Source organism: Ovis canadensis, chromosome 15 (assembly GCF_042477335.2).
Source record: "Ovis canadensis isolate MfBH-ARS-UI-01 breed Bighorn chromosome 15, ARS-UI_OviCan_v2, whole genome shotgun sequence".
NCBI lineage: Eukaryota > Metazoa > Chordata > Mammalia > Artiodactyla > Bovidae > Ovis > Ovis canadensis.
The window spans coordinates 81,811,949-81,832,105 of NC_091259.1; the positions used below are offsets into that span (position 1 = coordinate 81,811,949).

Genomic DNA, 20,157 nt, shown 5'->3' on the forward strand with positions numbered 1-20,157 from the left:
GCTTTCACTGCAGAGGGCATGGGTTCGATCCCTGGTTGGGAAACTAAAATGGCGCATGCTGCAAGGCGTGGCCAAAAGAAAAAAAAAAGGAAGGGGGCAGTCAGGGTTCAGCTTATACCATCCCTTGGCTAACTAACCCTTTCTTTGAAGCCACACCTTCTGTGAGGTGGGGGCAACATGGTGGGAGTAGCTGATAATTGCTGTCATGAGGATGAAGCCAGCTGACACACACACAGCCTGGGGTAGAGCCGATAGCAGGATTTGATCACGGTTTGTTGTCCCGATTGTTTTACCAAGTTACCCGCTGGTGTGACTTTGAGCATGGTGCCTTGTATACAGCAGGCACTCAATAAACACGTACCTGCCTGCCTAATTTGCTATCTGAGCTTCTCAGTGTCCCTAGTGCCTCTACTGGGCCGCTGTAAATGTGGCCTGAACTGGAGGGATCTGAGAAGCAAGGGCGTGTGTCAGAAGACTTGCAATAAACCCTGTTTCTGAGGCTTCTCTAGCTGTCCAGGGGGCGCAGGTTCAGTCCCTTCTCTAGCTGTCCAGGGGGTGCAGGTTCAGTCCCTGTTGGTGAGCTAGGATGCTACATGCTATGTGGAAAAAATAAAAAGGAAAATAAACCCTGTTTCTGTCCAGGCCCCTCTCACAAAAGGACTCTCCCCTTCCCCTACTCCCATTTAGGCCAAGCAAGCTCACCTGTCCTGTCTTTTCTGTCTTTGCATTAACTGTGCTGGGGGGACTTGAGCCCAGGTGGGGAGAAGAGGCTCCCAGAGGGCTGCCTCCTTCTGCCGGAAGCACCAGAGCAAATGATGAAGACAAGAGAGGCAGACGCACTAGTGCTTAGCAGCGTCCCTTTCCCAGGTAGAGGAAACAGCCGGTGCAAAGGCCCTGGGGTGGGAATATGTCTGGCATGCCGCTGTTGGAGCCAGTATGACTGGGGCAGGATAAGTGAGGTACGAGATGGAAGGAGAGGAGATAAGGCTGTAGTGGGGAGAATGGGTAAGCCTGCTGTTTCATTGTCAGAACTTCAGCTCTTACTCTGAGAAGCAGCGTGGACATGCCAGGCTGCCCTTTGATCTGTCCTCCACCTTGGTTCTCAGAGGTCTGCACTGGGCTGGGGATGATCTGGGGGAAAACCCCTAGCAGAAGTGAACGCCCCTGTGGATGAGAGAAAGGCCTGGATCACGGTCTCTGGTAAGCCACAGGAAGGCCATGTGTGCAGAGCCCCAAGCCCAGATAGTCCCTGTGTCCCTGAACCACTTGCATGGGCATCTTCGGCCTTTGATTTCTGAACCCAACGGTGAAGGCTGGAGCTTCCTCCCAGAACCGAGGTTGGCTGAGTCTTTGGGGCTGGCTGTTGCGGCCAGTGGTTCCCTGGGGAGCTTGCTTTTGAGAGTGAGAGTACATGACAGAGAGAGACACAGGACAATCCGGGCAAAAGCAGGATCCTGAGTCAGGGGAAGACAGGTAAAAGGCGTGGACAGGGCAGGGAACTAGAGGTATTTATACAGACACCAAGGTCTGAGCTGGAAGGGAATTCACAGCCCATTTTATCCAACCTGTACAAGTCAGAGAGGGCAAGGCCGTCTCCAGCTCACAAGCCTATCACCAATTCCAGCTGGAATCTTCATCCACTGATGACTAGGGTGGCCAGACCCCTCCACCCCCACTCCCGTTGCCTCCAAGTTCTGAGCGTATTCAGGGCTCCATGGAGCCCTCTTTGGGCTTAATTATTCCCTTGAGCTGTCAGTTTGTTTTAGAGGGTAGTGGTTCTGGGCTCTAGAAAGTGAAGTATGAATTGTACAGTGAGTTTTATCTCTATTAATAAAGTGGTAAGGCTCAGCTAAGGGTTGGACACGACTGAGCAAATTCACTTTCACTTTTTACTTTCATGCATTGGAGAAGGAAATGGCAGCCTACTGCAGTGTTCTTGCCTGGAGAGTCCCAGGGACGGCAGAGCCTGGTGGGCTGCCTGCCGTCTACGGGGTCGCACAGAGTCGGACACGACTGAAGCGACTTAGCAGCAGCAGTAGCAAGGCTCAGCTTGGCCTCATAGGAAGTGTGGGAGGGTCACCCCCTATTCCCAGAAGTGGCCTTGGGGTCTTTCCCTGCCGTGGACCATGAGGGGGAACTGGGCCACTTCTGCCTTCACTGGGCAGTCTCATGTCTAGTGAGTCCCAAGGTGGATAGCTTTTGCTATGGTCTGGGAGCATCTCAAAAGCAGGGGCTGCCTCTGTCAGGCTCACCTTTAAACGCCCAGTGTTTAGCCAGCTGCTGGCCCACGGGCAGGACTCTAAAATACTGACCGGATAAAGGAAACCTCTGAACTGAAGGATCTTTCCCCAGAATGCAGCACACTCTCTCTAAATACACGGAGCTCAAAGGCAGAGATTATCAGAACAAGATTTTTTTTTTTTTTGCCAGGATGAATATGCTATTTGTTATTTTCCCTTTAGAGGAATTTATCTTCTAATTCTGCTTTGCTAAATCTAACACTTATTGATTTATTTGATTCACTCCTTCATTCACTAGGTATTTATCGAATCCTTACCAGGTGCCAGATGCTGAGAATTAGACAGTGGAAGTGAATGGTTCGCAAATCCTCGGTCGTGAGCCTCTGTGATCTGCTCTGGGGTAATTGTCGGAGTGGACCCAGGGTCTTGTCGCAAAGGCTGGCCTCGAAAAGAGGGAGCCAGAATGCAGACATTCTGGGGGCACTTTATGGAGTGAAGCTGTTTATGCTGGGGAAGCATTTCTATAAACTGCACATGGAGCCTTTTATCCACCTTATAATTGGCTCGGGCTCCTCTGTAACTGGGGATAAATCAGACATAAGCCTGTCTCTAAGTTTATTAGAAGTTTACATATTTGGAATAAAAAGTAAGGGATCTGGCAGGCAGTAGCAGAGAAAGAGAAAAACCTGGGTAGAAGGAAAAAACAGGAGAGAAGCTGGACCAATAGGGTTGACCCTCATCTGCAAGTCAGCAGATGAACTTGGCTTCCATGGACCTGCTGCGTTCTGTGAGGTTCCACAGCTGCACAGCAAGTCAGCTGGCTAAAATCTCTTTTGATAAACCAGGAAATACTCCCCTTTACCTCTCCTCCGGGAGTTTTTATTCCCTATCTTCCTTTGCAAGCCTCTCAAACTTCCTCTTTTGTCAGAATGCTAGACGGAGGTCAGTAGACATCGCTGTGCAAAACAAGACAAAGTCAGAGAAAAGCTGACGGTTGCCTAATGCTTGTTAACTCAGGAATGAGAGCCACTCCATATTTTGTTGGTGGAAGGGTCTCGAAGGTCAGTTCGCTTATTGGCACATGGACTAGCTGTTCCCATTAAATGAGTCAGTCACCATGTGAACATTAATTTGAGTAAATGAATCAGCCTCTCTCCGAGAAAGAAAAAAGATGCCATTAAGCAGTGTGGATGTGCACCAACACACACACTTACATAAGCACAAACATGTACTATCACACACACATACACAGATATATACCATTACATGTAACATATATATACACCGTAAGCATAGACGTCTCCCCCTATACACACACACACACACACAAGCATGGGCATGTACACACACAAGCACAGACAGATAGACACACACACACACACACACTCAAGCGGAAGGCTAGCCAACCATCCCAGTTCCTTCCATCTCTGAGGTCCTGGGAGCTCACAAGTCCTGTCACTGTGACAGCCACGTGTGGATCTGTCCTTGGAGCTGGCCCGGCAGGGAGCCAGGTTTCTGAGCCCTACTCTCTGTAGCTATCTGGCACCTGAGCACATGGAATGAACATCAAAATCAAGGACCACCAGGTGGCCTCACCTTCTTGTCATCACACCCAGTACACAACCCGGAGGCCTGGGAGCCCTGCATGACCCCTGAAGGGTCACTTAGCTTCACACAGGCAGCCCTTCCTGGGTAGATGGAACTTGTAGGCCAGTCACCGGCCTGTGTTACAGAAGTCAAGGCCACTGCAGTCAGAACATCGAGGATTCTTTCTAGTTGGGCTGCTGCTCTGCTCAGTGAGTTACCCTACCTCCCTAACTTTCACTTTGCTCATCTGTAAAATGGGGATGATTCTAATAACCACAGGGTTATCAGAAGAACAGAGAGACAATGCGTGTGAAGGAGTGAGTCAGGATATAGAAACTGGACTCTGGAATACGGCTGACTGCCTGGGTTCAAATTCCAGCTCACCAGCTAGGTCATCAAGGACAGGCAACTTAATCCCTGTAAGCCTTAGCTTTCCCCTCTGTAAAAGGGGGATACTAATAGACTCTCGTATGCAGGTCAGGAAGCAACAGTTAGAACTGGACATAGAACAACAGACTGGTTCCAAATAGGAAAAGGAGTACGTCAAGGCTGTATATTGTCACCCTGCTAATTTAACTGATATGCAGAGTACATCATGAGAAATGCTGGACTGGAAGAAACACAAGCTGGAATCAAGATTGCCGGGAGAAATATCAATAACTTCAGATATGCAGATGACACCACCCTTATGGCAGAAAGTGAAGAGGCGCTAAAAAGCCTCTTGATCAAAGTGAAAAAGGAGGGCAAAAAAGTTGGCTTAAAGCTCAGCATTCAGAAAACGAAGATCATGGCACCTGGTTCCATCACTTCATGGGAAATAGATGGGGAAACAGTGGAAACAGTGTCAGACTTTATTTTTTTGGGCTCCAAAATCACTGCAGATGGTGACTGCAGCCATGAAATTAAAAGACGCTTACTCCTTGGAAGAAAAGTTATGACCAACCTAGATAGCATATTCAAAAGCAGAAACATTACTTTGCCGACTAAGGTCCGTCTAGTCAAGGCTATGGTTTTTCCAGTGGTCATGTATGGATGTGAAGTTGGACAGTTGGACTGTGAAGAAGGCTGAGCACCGAAGAATTGATGCTTTTGAACTGTGGTGTTGGAGAAGACTCTTGAGAGTCTCTTGGACTGCAAGGAGATCCAACCAGTCCATTCTGAAGGAGATCAGTCCTCGGTGTTCTTTGGAAGGAATGATGCTAAGGTTGAAGCTCCAGTACTTTGGACACCTCATGCGAAGAGTTGACTGTTTGGAAAAGATTCTGATGCTGAGAGGGATTGGGGGCAGGAGGAGAAGGGGACGACTGAGGATGAGATGGCTGGATGGCATCACAGACTCGATGGAAGTGAGTCTGAGTGAACTCCGGGAGATGGTGATGGACAGGGAGGCCTGGTGTGCTGCGATTCATGGGGTCGCAAAGAGTCGGACACGGCTGAGCGACTGAACTGAACTGAACTGTAGGATTTGGGGAGGAACAGAGTTGCAGTGCTAAGCGAGATTCCTGGGCTTCAGTAAGAGCTCAATAAAGTTCTTGTCTGTGGCCTTTGTAGCTTGCCCTCCTTCTAAGCACATAGTAGGCTCACAACACTTAGTGTATCAATGAGACTTGGTCTGCAAGGAAAATAAGTAGAACAGTCTTGAATACTTACCCTGTGCCTTCTAGAAACACTTTCCATGTACTATTTCAATGAATCTTGCAGAGGAGGAAACTGAGCTTCGGGGAGGTTAAGTCACAGCCCCCTTCTAATCTGTCTCGGAGTCCAAGACATGCTGTCACTGCAAGGAAATTGACCTTAATCCCCATGACTTTCCTGTTGGCTTGAGTGTCCCAGATGAGAGGTCCAGGGCCCATGGGCAGAACTGCCCTTGGCCAAAGTCTGCAGTCAATTCCTGGATATTGCCTCAGGCCCCCAATTGACTAAGAATGAGCATGGCCACATCCTTCTTCAGAAGTTGTTTCCATCAGCGGGCAGAAAGGGTGGACATAGGCTCTTAGTTTAGGGGGTAGAGGTGTGGGGGTCTGCTATTAGGTCAGAATGGGAACACGGTAGCCACTAGCAACTTAGGCGCTGAGAGCAGAAAATGAGGCAGGTGGTTTGGTCAAAAGAACACCGATTTGGAAACAGGACTCAAATTCGCCTAAACTCTGAAATCAACTTGCTGGCAGATGGATAAATGGTTGCTACCCACCCTGGGCTTAACGTCATTGTTTTCATCTGTGAAGCGAGAAGTCTTTTTTACGGGTGAGTCTTAACTTTAAAACTTTTCTGATTGCACTGATGGTTCAATCATCTACGGAGAGGTAGGGACCATATACATTCTCTGTTCTTACTCAGGTTTGGATGTCCACGTATGGAGTCACTTCCTTGTTCATAGTTGCATCTTCAGGAATATTTATTGGATTGACTGAATTGTACCAGGAGGACTCTGAGTCCTAAACATGGATGATAAAGATGATTTAAAAAAACCAAAACTTGGAGTTGTTATGTGCTTTCGGATTTTCAAAGCCGCTTTGCAGATGTCATCTTCTTCCATATTCACAACTGCCCTGTGGTGCAGAGCCTATCATCTTCCTTTACAAAACCACAGGGAGGCTCAGAGAAGTTAGGCCACTTGACCAAGGTCACACAGCCAGAATATTCAGCGCCAGGATGACCCTCTTTCTGACCTCTTCCCTGCCTACCACTCTCTCCCTGTCTTCTGAGTATATGCCCCCAAAGGTGGTGAAAAGAGAAAGGTTTGAATTCTTGTGCATTTTTTGCTGGGCAACTTATGGGAAGTCTTTGAGCTTTTCTCTCTAGCTGTCCCCATCTAATGGAATTGTTTGGAGGCTTCAGTGAGCTGGTGCTTTAACAGCCTTATCACAATGCCTGTCATACGGTGTACATTCCTCCTGTTAAAGATTAGGAGTCTAAAGCAGTTTCCCATCTCTCTTTAGTCTACTCTAAAGAGAGGGAAAGTAACTTGCTCAAAGCTACACAGCTGGTACACAAAAGAGCCAGCTTTCGAACCTGGGTTTATCCAACCTTAAAACCCGAGCTTCTACTCAAGTAAGCACTCATGAATGGTAGCTACTATTGGGCTGGCCAAAAAGTTATTTCAGGTTTTTTACCCTGAGATCTTCTGGAAAAGCCTGAGCCAACTTTTAGGCCGACCCAGTAGTCTTGTATTACTTACTATCAGTTGATAAAGAAAATGCAGGTAATGATGAAGGTTCAGAAGTATCCTTATCTGGCAGGATCTAGTCAAGGAGCTGCTTTCTGGAAAATTGGGCTACAAAATACCCAAAGGAAACTCAGCCCTGGGCCCTTCCCAGTGCAACTATCCAGTGTGAGTGTTAGTCTCTAAGTTGTGTCCAGACTCTTTGAGACTCCATGGGCTGTAACCCGCCAGCCTCCTCCGTCCTTGAAGTTGCCCAGGCAATTCAGTGGGTAGCCGTTCCCTTCTCCAGGGGATCCTCCTGACCCAGGGACCGAACCCCGGTCTCCTGAGTTGCAGGCAGATTCTTTACCATCTGAGCCACCAGGGAAGCCCAGCTGCTAAGAATCCACCTCTTTCCCTGCAGAGGGTGGGGGAGGGGGCACAGGCCATCCCCTTTCTCCCAGCTCCCAGCCAGCAGCATTCCTAGGGGTGGAGGAAGACCTTGGCAGGCAGGCTCTCGGGCCTGGTGCTGAAAACTCTTAGAAAGACTGGCCAGTCTTGTGGGTAAGCTAGTTGTAGGCAGAAAAAGAGAGAAGGGATGGGGGTGGGGTGATCCTGTAACTGGTCCAGGCTCTGGAGGGTCAAAATCATATTCATCAAAGCTCTAAACAGTGTTCCAAGGATTTGTAAATTTATTTCTATGAAGATCATTGCAAAGATAAACAAATTCAATCAGACTCAGTTGTACATTTAATGAACTGTCATTTTGGGGGAAATGATTGCAAATTACATATAAAAAGAGACAATTCAGGAAAAAAAAATCAGGGAGGCAATAATTAAATATTTATAATGCAGACTGCCTTGGAAAGGCTGGGTTGGAAGGTCAAGATGTCTTCTGGGAAAAGGATCTAACCTGACTAGCGTTGGCTCAGCCAGTTATACACCTTGACTGAGCATTCGTTATATGCCAAGGGTTTTCCAGGAGACTCCCACAGCTACCCCAATTTACAACTGTGAATTGTACTTACAATTCCCATCTAGAAATGCATCAGTTCACTGAGGCTCAGAGAGTCCTGAAGTGGCCAGTTTAGGTGGCACAGGTAGAAAGTGGCATTCATGTCCCCTGAGCACTGATGCTGCCAGATGCCAAGGGCCCGCAGATGAACAAGGCAGGGCCCCAGTACTTGAGAAGCTCACAGTCTAATCAGCCATAAATTTACAAGTGTCAGGAGCAAAAGGTCATCTCTTCTAGTGATTTCTAATTCTTTTCAAGTGAAGGACACTTTCTCCTTGAAATCTTAATGTGAGACACCAACGTACAAAACAGAGGAAAAGGGACCTTGCTTCTGGCTAAAGCCTGGAGGGAGATAAAGCCTAGAGGGAGATGTCCTTCCCTCTTCCACGGTCTTTAGGAGCAGGAACTGCTAGCCTGAACTGAAGCCCGCTGAGTCCCCCTAAACAGCTCATGTTACAGATGGGAACACTAAGGCCTAGAGAGGGAAGGGAACTGTCAAGATGGGCAGGACTGGAACTTGGCTCCATGAACTCATGTTCTGGGGCTCCTGGCTCTGCCTGAGTGCTCCCAGGATGTCAATGTGTGGCTGCTCACTCCAGGTGTCCCATGCCCAGTGACTGGAGCACAATACCCAGGTTGCCCAACTGGCGACACTCAGTGAGTTTGGGGCTTTCATGCCAATTCAACATTGTTTACAATGACAGAGAAAAAGAACATCTAAGAACCCTTTGGAGGAGAGGTGAGTATTTTCAGAAGAACCATTTGTACTAGACCCTCAAACACCAGGAGAGTAGAAAGGGCCCTGACCTCGAAGTCAGGAGGTTTCGTTCAGTGCCCAGTTCTCTGACCACGAGTGGCAGCTGGTCTGTGGTTCCTCCTCACTTTTCCCATCTATAAAATGAGTGGTTAGATTACAGGGAATTCTCCACAAGATTGCTGCCAGGGTGGGCAAACGAGAAATCTAGAACCTTTGGGGCCAGGCCACTTCTGGGTTTATAACAAGCACAGATGTGAGAATGGACCATAAAGAAGGCTGAGAGCCGAAGAATTGATGCTTTTGAACTGTGATGCTGGAGAAGACTCTTGAGAGTCCCTTGGACTGCAAGATCAAACCCATCAATCCTAAAGGAAATCAACCCTGAATATCCTTTGGAAGGACTGATGCTGAAGCTGAAGCTCCAATACTTTGGCCACTTGATGTGAACAGCCGGCCCATTAGAAAAGACGCTGATGCTGGGAAAGATTGAGGCCAGGAGAAGGGGACAGCAGAGGATGAGATGGTTAGATAGTATCACTGACTCAGTGGATGTGAATTTGAGGAAACTCTGGGAGACAGTGAAGGGCAGGGAAGCCTGGTGTGCTGCAATCCGCGGTGTGAGAGTCAAACCGAACTTAGTAACTGAATAACAACAGGCTCCAGTCGGTCTGCAGTGGCCTTAACACCACCTTCACTCCTTCCTGGGGACTACTAACCCTTCTTCACAACCCCCCACCCCACACACATTTTCTCCCTTACTGGCCTCACCCCAACCCACCCCCTCTTCTTGGTGAAGCCATCTCCCTCTGTCTTCCAACAAGCCACAATCTCAGCTCCTCCCTTGCTTTCATCAAAGGATGATCTCAAAAGGGATCCTAGAAGCCATTTGCCCTGGCCCCTTGGGGTGCAGGTGGCGACCCTGAGGCCAGACAAAGCAGGACTTCCCAAGGCCATCCTGTGAGAAGGAGCGAGCCCGGCTCTCTGGAACCCAGATCACTTTCTCTTGTCCAGGACTAAACTCTTGAGGTTCCTGACTTTTGCCAAAAAGTACTTTTTGCCTAATACATTTAGAATTGGGTTTCCTGATTATGGGACATCAGAGATTCTCAAGGAAACTTTACGGGGGCCTTTAATACCCCAATGGACCTCCCGGGGAGGAGGGGTGGACGTCCCTTTCCAACTCTCAGTCCTTTTGATCTGGAGTCTTGGTTTATTGCTGCTGTGTCCTTAACACTTTTTTTTTTTCCCTTGTTAAGCTTTCTTTTTCAGAGACAGAGGGGCCTCTGGCTCCACACCTTCCCTAGGCATCAGTATCTTGTTGGAATTTTTTTTTTTTTTACTGTGGTTAAATATACATTGCTAGAATTTAATAACACTATTTTATTTTCACTGTATTCATTTTTATGGTTACCTCCTATTTATAGTAGCATGATGCCCATTTTCCATTTATGGTAATGATATAACATTTCTTTGTAAAAACAAGCACATTTAAGTTTTTAAAAAAAGGGAGAGAGTGATAAAACAAACAAACAAAAAACCCAAGAGTTGATTTAAAGAAAGCTATTAAGCAAATGGTTCTGTCTAGTGTGCAGATATGGCCAGATTATCCATGGAGGCAGGAGAAGGGCTGAGGTCTGGGAAACTCTGACTTGGAACCAGAGCTCTCCTCCCAGCTGGGTGTCCGAATGTCCAAATGGCCTGCTTGGTCCTCCTCTCACCCCTCCCTTCTCCTGCTTAGCCCTGCCTGCTTCTGCCAATCCCCCCGGACCCTCAGAAACTCCATCCCTCCCTCCTGGTGCCTCTGGCCCCCACCTCCCAGGCCCCCAGCACCCTCATGGTAGGTTCACGCTTTCTTCCTCTTTAAATTTATGTGGCGCCTCGCATCCAAGGAGGCCCACACAGCCGGCCTCTTCCAAGAGCATTCCAGAAACACAGAGCCTATGGGGTTTCTCAGTGCAAAGGGTCAGCCTCTCCCCCAACCCTGTTTTGGCAGCTGAAGGGGTAAATGTGGAGCCTGAAGCCCTTTCAAGTGTTCTTTGTCCTTGTTTTACAGAAACTGCACTAAAGATTTTTCTTCCCTTGGGTTAGGCGTTGCTCACTCTGGGTCCATTTAAAAACTGTGGATCTAGGTTTGTTTATTTTTTTCCCCCCAGTCATTCCTCTAAGGTATTACCCTCCCCACGATTTACTCAGTGAAACAGTTTTAAGGACCAGACATCTTCGAAGTCCTTAGAAGGATGTATCCTTTTCCTGGAATGTGGGCAAGGAAAGGCAGTGACTTCCTGCCCCTTGCAAACATTGCCCGGTGGCCTGACATCATCTTGGACATTCCTGTCCAAGACTGGAGTAGGTTCAACTCCTAGCAGTCACTCACTCCTTAGTGCGAATCAGTTGACCAAGGGGCCTCCCGCAGAGCTTGAGCCCGTTTGAATGTCCAGGCAGCCAGGCACTGGGTGTGGACGCTTCTGAACTGGGACTCAAAAAATTGTTGCCCAGGGAAAAAGAGTTGGGCAACCCAGGCCCCCTCTCCTCTAGGGGGTTAGGGGGCACTTTCACTTGGGCTGTCTGCTTTGGTCGGCTTGCTTGCCCATTTTGTCCCGGCAGGCGGGGCATTAGCTACTTCACAGAAAAGGTTCAGAGGTTAAATGTCTCGGTAAAGTCACATGTCAGTGGCTGGAGCGGGGGCTGTGGCTGAGGCAGTTGTACAAAGATGAACAGATAAGCCCTGAGATGGAGACACAGGTCTGGCCTCTTGAAATCAAGTCATTTGCCTCTCGTCTGGGGGCCGCACCCCCCAGCCCCCCTGGACCAACCCCTCCTTCCTGCCGCACTCCCTCCAGGTGTCTCTGTTAAGGACAGTAGTCCAAAGCAGCCCAGGGACAGTGAATCCCCCTGGCTTTCAACAGGTCCTTCCAGGGCAGCGGGAAGCCGAGGAGCGAGGTCCTCACGGAGGATCAGCCCACCCCCAGCCCTGAGGTCCGGTCAGGGACGTGGAGGGGGCAGCGTGGACGTTTCCCTGGAACACATCCCCTGTCTAGGGTACCCCTCTCTGCACACTCCCAGCGAATCTCCTGAATTCAGACGAACCAAGGGCGGGGAGGCGGGCAAGAGGGAAGGAAGGGGAGAAGAGCAGGGAGAGGCCCCAGGGGCCCCCGGGGCGAGGCCGGGATGCCGTCCAGAAGGCAGGGACCGAGGCCGGGAGGGAGTGAGGGGGGCCGGGCCGCCGGCGGAGACGTGCCTTCGCGGCGGCGGTGGCGGCGGCTGCGGCGGCGGCGGCGGCTGGAGACTGAAGGGGAGGAGGTTCGGGGAGGGGAGGGCGCGCGGGCGAGAGCGAGGGAGGGACCGAGCGGCGGCGGGGAGGTGGGGCCGGCGGGCGGGCGGGCGGCTGCAGCTGCCGCCGGCGACTCCGGGGCTCCAGGCTGCGGGGCGGACGCAGCGCCGAGCGATCCACCGCGGAGCCGCGCGAGGCCGCCCGAGCCCCGAGCCCCGAGCCCCGAGCGAGCGCCGCGGCCGCCGCGGCCGCCTCGCGCCAGTCTGTCCCTGGACGCGCTGCCGCCGCCGCCACCGCCGGGAAGGCAGCGGGCGCCGAGCAAGTTGCGAGCGCGCCTCTCCGCCCGGGGGAAAGTTTCCCCCGCGGCCGCCGACGCGAGTTGGCACGGGGTCCGGCCCCTGCGGCTGGAAGGTAGGGGCCCCGCACCTCTGTGCCCTCCGCGCGCCCCGCCGCCGCGCCCCCCAGGGGACTTGGGGACCCACGCGCGCCCCCCCCACCCCGGCGTGGTGGGGGTGGAGGGTGGAATGGGGGGGCCCTCCCAGGATGGCCTGGGGAAGCCCGGGAACCGAGTTCTACTTCGGCTATAGGCTGGGGAAGGGGCGGGGAAGACGTGCTCGCCCGCATCCGCGCTCCGAACCCGCCGAGGGCCGGCGGCGTCCCCCCGGGGACAGGTGCACCACGGCCCCGCGCTCCGGGCCGGGTGAGTGGGGGGCGCCTGCAGAACGGCGCGGGGAGGGGGGCAGGTGTGGTTACGGGGTCTAGGGGCTCGGCGAGGGCTGAGTCCGGAGGGGAGGGGGTGCGCGCCACGCCGCTCTGTAAGGGGATGGGGAGGGGGCGCAGGTAGGGACTAGGGATTAGGAGCTACGATCAGGGCTGTGGGGATTGCCCGGCCCAGCGGGGCCACTGAGGGCCGGCCGCCTTCGGGGTCCCTGGGAGCGGGCCGGGGCGGGGGCGCCACGCTTTCCTTCGGGGAGGGGGGTGGTTCCCCCTTTATTCCGAACGCGGTGTGTGCGGTTTGGGGAAGCCGAGACTCCGAGGTGCTCGGTGGATCCGAAACTCGAGCACATCCAGATTTAGGGGCGCAGCGGAAGAACGCTTGGAGGGTTGGCGGGCACGGGTGGGTTCGCGCCGGCTTGGCGTCCCGGCCGTATTGAGGGGAGTTGGCTCCCGCCAGGGGGCGCCCCTCTCTGGCCCTTTCACCCCTAGAAAGGCGAGTTCTGGTTTCAGCGAGACAAACGCACGGAAATCCAGGAGCGACAGACCGCAACCACAGACCACCCCTCAACGCACGAGGGACCCCCCCCTGAGGAGCACCGCACCCCGGCGGAAAGGGGGAGAGGGTCGGAGTGTGAAGCTGGGGTGCCCTCAGTTATAACTGTGCATAGGAAAGCTTGGCTTTCAAAAGCTGGTTTTTCTTGGGCGACCTGGCAGGATGTCTGGGTGAATAAAAAAAATTTTACCCCCAGAAAAACAAAAAGGAGGAGAACTTTACATTAACAGCAAATCGGTGTGAAATGATTGGATGGGAGAATTAACTTTCTGAGGTTTCTATGAAGCCTGAAACCTAAATGGCTGAATGCATCCTTTTTGTGAAAGTTGTACCTTTGTTCCAGGGATCTGGCCAGAGCCTTTTCTGGTGTGGGTGGGTTGAGAGTCTTGGGGTGGATTCTTTCTCTGGGCACAGGGTGGGGTTGATGGGGGCGCCTAAAAGACTTCAGCAGTCCAGTGGTAAATTTCTCAAACAAGAGCCCCTCCTCTTGGGGTCTGGAGTCCACAGGCCATATTCATCCGCTCATTTCACAATTATTGGTGGAAACCTGCTGTGTGTCCCACTGTGGGACTAAATTTAGGGCCCCTGTGTGTTGAACCTGTGAGTCTGTGCTAAGGCCTTGGAAAGAAGAAAACTGCTGGCTTCTATGAAGAGCATCATCTTTGTCACGGGTGGGGCTGTTCGACATTGAAGGGACACTAAAGGGACTGTGGTCTCATCTTTTTCTAATCCTCTCCCTCCTCCCAGCACCCCGAGTGAGTACAACTGAGCAAACCTAAGAATGTGCAGTGGCCTCGTAGCGGCCGGTGCAAGTTTTCATCTTTCTCTCGGCTCCAAACAGTGGCTCATGTGGCAGCCCTCCACCCACCCACCCCCAGCCCCCCGCCTCCTTCCTCTCATGTCCCCAGAGTCCCTTGCAAAGGTGACGAAAACGGGGTGGTCCTTGAAAGAGAGCTGAGGTTCTTGCTTTCGGTGTAGCAAATGGTTTTTTTTAATTGGATGCTCTCAAATTGCTGTAGGACAAAGTTGCCCTGAAGAAAGAGCAGCATGGTTTTTATTTTGAATAGAAAAGGACATGAATGGAGGAGACAGGGGAAAGGGTGGAGAGGCCTGCTGTCTCTGGGTTTGTCTTCAAGACATTCCACGGGGCCAGAAAACAAAAGGAGTTGTTTTGTTTGTGTTCAGTTTTGTTTTTTATGACTCGTTTTTCGGTGGAGGGAAGCCTGCCCAGAATAGCCCTCCTTGGAACCTGGGAGTGAGCAGGGGGCCCCCAGAGGGCTGGCAGGTCTGCGTTCTACCCGTCTTCCCTGCCCACCCGCTTCACACCCAACCTGCCCCGGAAAGAGGAGGGGACTGAGACTCTGAGGGCAGCGGACGTCCATGTTTGAGTACCATGTGTGGGCTCAGTGTGCTCCCTGGGAAACCCTAAGATCTCTGATCCAGTAGAATTTCAGGTCTCCTGGTCCAACAGGCCCCAGATGCATTCAGATGGCAGACCTCTGGGGTGTCTTTACCCAGCCCAAGGCTGAAATGGCAGTATATGGACGAAAGTTCCAGACCACTTTTTAGAGGCATCAGTTCATCTGGAATAGGAATTAGGACATCTTGGGTTGGTCCAGCAAAAACTGCCCCCCACCTCCTTTCAAAACTGCCTCGTCAGCTGGGAAACAGCTCCCTGAATTACGGAATGAATTTTTAATGGTCTGGGGCTGGGCTGGGGTTGGAGGAGGCAGAATGGAGATAGAGCACAGGGTAAACCTGTAAGATGAGGGTGTCGGCCCAGGAGATTCCAAGGGGGCCTTTGCAACTGACATTTCAGGGTGCTAGGCAACTGTCTGTCTTCCATCCAGTGGGGGGCACCTCTTCTGGCCATGTCTTGCTCTGCTCTGCCCCTGCAAAGCAACGTGAACCAGGAGCCTGTCAGCCATCAGACTGTGGCTTGGGGACAGAGAGGGTGGTGTTGGTGACCAGTTCCTGCCGGGCTCCACATTTCTGCCTGCAAGCTTGTACACTACCTTTCTCTGGATGTCTGTCCAGCTTTCAGTCTCCGTTTTCCTGGGAAGAGCAAATGGTGGCCCCTGTTAGGGACCCCTCTTTCCAGAGGGCTGCTTTCCTGGTCTATTTCATCAGCCATTGAGAAGGAAAACCAGGAACATTTGTTCATGCTCAGCTGGGACACAGCAAAGGGAGGGGGCCCTTTAGAAGACAGCACTTTGGTCCCCCAGAGCAGATGATGGGTTGATGGGTATTTTTGCAATCTGATGCTGTTAAGTAACCCACCAGCCCGGGCTCCTCCTGCTGCACGGGCTGCCACCTTGGACTGGCATCAGTGCTCTGCCCTGGGTGGTTGGGGGATAGAGTGTGCAGATAATGAAACGCTGATTAAGAAGAGAGGGAGAGAGACATGAGCCCCAGTGTTTGCAGCTGGCAAAGCAGATCTTTCATCTCGGCACTTGTTATCTTAAGGTCCAGCCCTTGCCCCTTGTTGGTACCCAAGACTACTGGTTTAATTAGTAATTAAACCACTTGGAGATGAGCAAAATCACGTGCGCTAGTCGTATGCGTGTGTGTACTTACTGATTGGCAACAGGATGCAGTGGAAAGGGCACTGGACCAGCTGAATCAGAAGTAAGGAGACCTGTGTTCTAGCCCCAATTCTGTTACAGCTGGAGCTGTGGGACCTTGAATGAGTCACTGCCCGTCTCTGAGCCTCAGTTTCCCCATCTTTCTAGATGCAGCATGGTGAGGCAGTTAGGCTGCTTGGGTTTGAATGTCAGCTTTCTTCTACTTATTAGCTGTGTGACCTTAGGGCATTCAACTTCTGATGCCTCAGTTTCCTGATCTGTAAAATGGGACTAATAATACTCCCTCAGATTGTTGTGAAACGTCAACAAGATAAAACATGTGAAACAGCACCGTGCCAGGCAGGTAGTAAATGCTCAACAAACCTCCAGTATCATCACTGTCATTATTATTACTTCTACTATTACTGTTATTGTGAAATGGGGGCGAGGATCAACATTGATCCTTTCCAGCTCTGATATTTTGGGGCATGAAATACGTGTGTGTGTGTGTGTCTGCTTTTGAGATGGAAGACTAGGGTGAATATTCTTGTTGCTTGTTTTCTTTTCCTTCCTTTCCCTGCCTCACTGGAGGGACTCCTGAGTTAAAATCTTGTGCATGTTCTCATGATAGCCCCATCCTTGTGGCAGGAAGCCCAATGTGACGTCACTGAAAATATCCTTCTTTCTGGCACTTGAGGGATGATATTTCATCAGCTAGTAGATGCCCATCCTTTGTCTCCCACCCTTAACCATAGTATGACGACCATATGTGCAGATAATGAGTTTAAGCTGATAAACAACTCCCAGATTCACCCAAATAAAAGGCCATCCTCCTAGAAGACACTTTCGACTTTAAAATAAATAATCTGGCTCCTCGGCTGCATTGCACTATGTCTGGCTGGCCCTGTTTCCCTCTCAGCGTTCTGCCCCTCGGTCTGTTGCAGGGACGTGGGCCGGGCCAGACCCGTGGTCTGGGCTATGTCAGCCATCCTGGCAGGGCAGCCTCTAGCGGCACTGCGGCCTCATCTCCCTCCAGCAGAGGCTGTTCTCTGAGCCATTCCAGAGATGATCAGATGGCAGATGTTTGGGGAGATGTTACCGTCGGCCAGGACCTAGACAATGCTTCATCTCACCGCCAACCCTGAAAGCTGGTTCAGATATTGCACCCATTTCACATATTAGAATGTAGGGCTCAGAAAAAGCAAGTCAGTAAGTTGTTGAGGGGGGCGCTGGAATTAGATCCTAGGTCGATCTGTTTCTCCCTTTTGTGCTTGAAACCATTCTGTGATGTTTCTCTCCCATCAAAACCACCTGTGGAGCCCCAAAGCCCAGGAAAGATTTCCCTGAGATATAATCAGGCCCCTTTCTCCCTGCTTTTGCTCATCTTACAGGCTCAGAGTGCTTTATGAGATGCTCTTTTTTCACCCTGTGTTGATTACTCAGCCATCCTGGGGACGCTGAGAGGTAGGAGTTTTTTGGGACAAGGTTGCTTATAGGAAGGGGATGATCTCATTCAGCCGCAGAAAGCTGTAGCTGACAGAGGATGCGTGTTGGAGTCACCGACGTGAACTTGCTTCTTCTGCCTGCCGTTTACGGGCTATGTGGCCTTGGTTTCCACTATCAAGCGAAGTAACACCAGCAACCACAGCAGATGACTCCAAACTCCCAGTGGCTTAACCCGTGGGAGCAATTCTCACTCATGCTACTCGTCTAGCATGGATCTCTGCTCCACACGGTCGCTTAGGGACCCAGGCGGATGGTGGCTCCACCGTCGTTGTAGCTGCACATCCTGGGTGATGCGGCATCTGCAGTTACTGCAGGAGGAGAGGAGACTGATGGAGAAGGAAGAGGCCCGGGAAGACTCCACGGCCTCAGCTGGAGGAGACACAGTCACCTCAGCTCTGGGGCACGGGGCAAAACTGTCACCTGGCCCCAAACCAGCTGCAAGGGGGGCTGCTATTTACCAGGCACTAACTCCTTGCGTTTCTATTTCCTGGATAGAATACTTCGAGGATACACTGAGATGATGCATTTGAAGCTTCTACATAGACCTGGCACATAGTCAGTCCTTAAAACACGGACGCTTCCTTTCCTTACTGATCCTTGATGTGCATTGCTCTCGGAGAAGGCACTGGCGACCCACTGCAGTACTCTTGCCTGGAAACTCCCATGGACGGAGGAGCCTGGTGGGTTGCAGTCCATGGGGTTGCTAAGATTCGGACACTACCGAGTGACTTAACTTTCACTCTTTGCTTTCATGCATTGGAGAAGGAAATGGCAACCCACTCCAGTGTTCTTGCCTGGAGAATCCCAGGGATGGGGGAGCCTGGTGGGCTGCCATCTATGGGGTCGCACGGAGTCGGACACGACTGAAGCGACTTGGCAGCAGCAGTGCCTTGCTCTTAGGAGATTACAGACCGTGTACCTGGAAACGATCTCTGGGCAGATGATGTAGTGCCCATAGTACACGGCAGAGAGGCAGGGCTCAGATAGGCCCAGGGACTGGCCCGTGACCACACAGCACGGGCGCGGAGCCAGGCCCTTGACCTCAGCCCCAGAGCGCCCATGACCTCCTTTGCCCTGCTAAAATTTGCTGCTCTGAGGACTTCTTCCAAGACCCTCCAGAACCTACTTCTTCTTCTGTTTCCTCTTCCCACTCCCTAATGGGGAAGAGCTCTGTGTTCATCTTCTGTGTGTGCAGGGGCAGGGGGAGAGGAGGCTGGGGGAGACTGCAGGAACTATCTGGAAGCTGAGGCAATAGTGCTGGGGCTTGAGAAGGCTTGGTTGTAAATACTCATAGTGAAAGCCTTAGGCATTTGGGCCCTGCATACATTGCTTTGGGAACTGCTGTGCATTCAAGCTTTGGGGTGCCCCCCGAATGACACAGAAAGTTACCTGGGCTTCCTGTCCCATCTCTGCAGCCTCCTGCTTTCCCTTTCACTCCTTGTGGGACTGAGCAAGTAAAGAGAGGGAGTCTAATGAGGCTTTCCCAGCCCTGTTTTTCTGAGAACAGTAAGATGGTCAAACTTAGATTCGAATCCTGACTCCTCTGCTTTAGCATGAGTGCATCTTTCTAAGGCTCAGTTTTCTTCTCTGTAAAATGGAAAGAATGTAGAAAGCTATAAAGCTAATTAAGCGCCTGGCACTTAGTAGGTGTCAGGATGTTTGCGCTTTGCTTCTCACCCACTTGAGTTAGAAGGGAGCGAAGCCTCTGGCCAGGGGCCAGCGTCTGAGGCGAGGCTCCAAGTGCTCACCCCTCCCCAACGTCCCCCCCACCCCCCAACGCACCCATCTTTCACGCCCGTCTCTTGGATGGAGAGGCTCTGGGCTCCCATCCTGGGTGGCCTCGGGCTGGGCTCTTGTGTTGAACTAATACAGCTTCCATTTGAAATGGGAGAAGAATTTGGAGCCCCAGCCCTTGGATGTAGGCCCATCTTTTCATGTCTAATTACCACTGTGGGCGCAGGGCCTGGGGGTACTGCTGAGAGAGGCCCCCTTCCTTGGTGCTGCCTCTCCGGTTGGGACAGATTGCCGCGTTCTCGCTGGCCAAGAGTGCCTCAGCCTCCCGGGGGTGCGGTAGCCCGCCACCAGCTGGTTCCTGGCACACAGGGCTCCCTCCCCAGGGCGAGCCCAGGGTACTCACTTTGTCTGCAGTTTTAGCCCCCAGGGTGATGATGGGCTCCTCTAGCCAAAATATAAACACCCCTAGGATAATGGGGATTTACTGTCCCCTCCCTTGCAGAAGACATCCCAGGAATAGCTGGTGGACTGGACACTGGGGTGGAAGGGTCTTTGGGAAGGTTTGGCTCCTCAAGACAGGATTCAGAGGTGGCCTGTGTACCCCTGAGTAGAGGAGACAATTGTTCTGGGGGCACAGAGAGACTGGCTTTCCACTGCGGCTGCCACCAAGATGCCCGCAGCTTCTCTGAGAAGCAGTGGGGTGGGGGGGGGGAGCAAGCCAGTTAGGTTATGAGTCAGGCACTGTGAGGTCCCTAAAACACATCTCATTCACTCCTGCCCCCAGAGGTCAGCTGCTGCAGCCCCTCCCCACTAAACCCTGGGGCAGAGCTTTGGACCAGCTTTAAGAGCCCGATGAGGCTGTATTGGTTTCCCAGGGCTGCAGTGATAAATACCCTAAACTGGGAGCTTCAGACCACAGACATTCATGCTCTCCCAGTTCTGGGGGCTGGAAGGCCAATGTCAAGGTGTCAGCAGGGCTCCAGGGGAGGGTCCCTTGCTCCTGGGCTGTTGGCGGCTCTTGCTCTTCGTTGGTTTGTAGATGTGTCGCTCCAGTCTCCTCTTCTGTCATCA

General features: G+C 51.9%; 1 protein-coding gene across 12 annotated transcripts in view; it reads left to right on the plus strand.

Moving 5' to 3' along the window:
- Window positions 1-12,040: 12,040 nt before the first annotated feature.
- The window catches only part of TSPAN18 (tetraspanin 18), a 202,813-nt gene continuing 194,696 nt past the window's right edge, over window positions 12,041-20,157 (plus strand). For 8 of the 12 annotated variants that reach the window (XM_069555516.1, XM_069555521.1, XM_069555515.1 and 5 more), the window contains exon 1: window positions 12,041-12,423. The gene's annotated coding sequence lies outside the window, so the exon portion shown is untranslated. The remainder of the gene's footprint in view (window positions 12,424-20,157) is intronic. The other 4 variants (XM_069555518.1, XM_069555524.1, XM_069555519.1 and 1 more) reach the window with 4 other exon arrangements.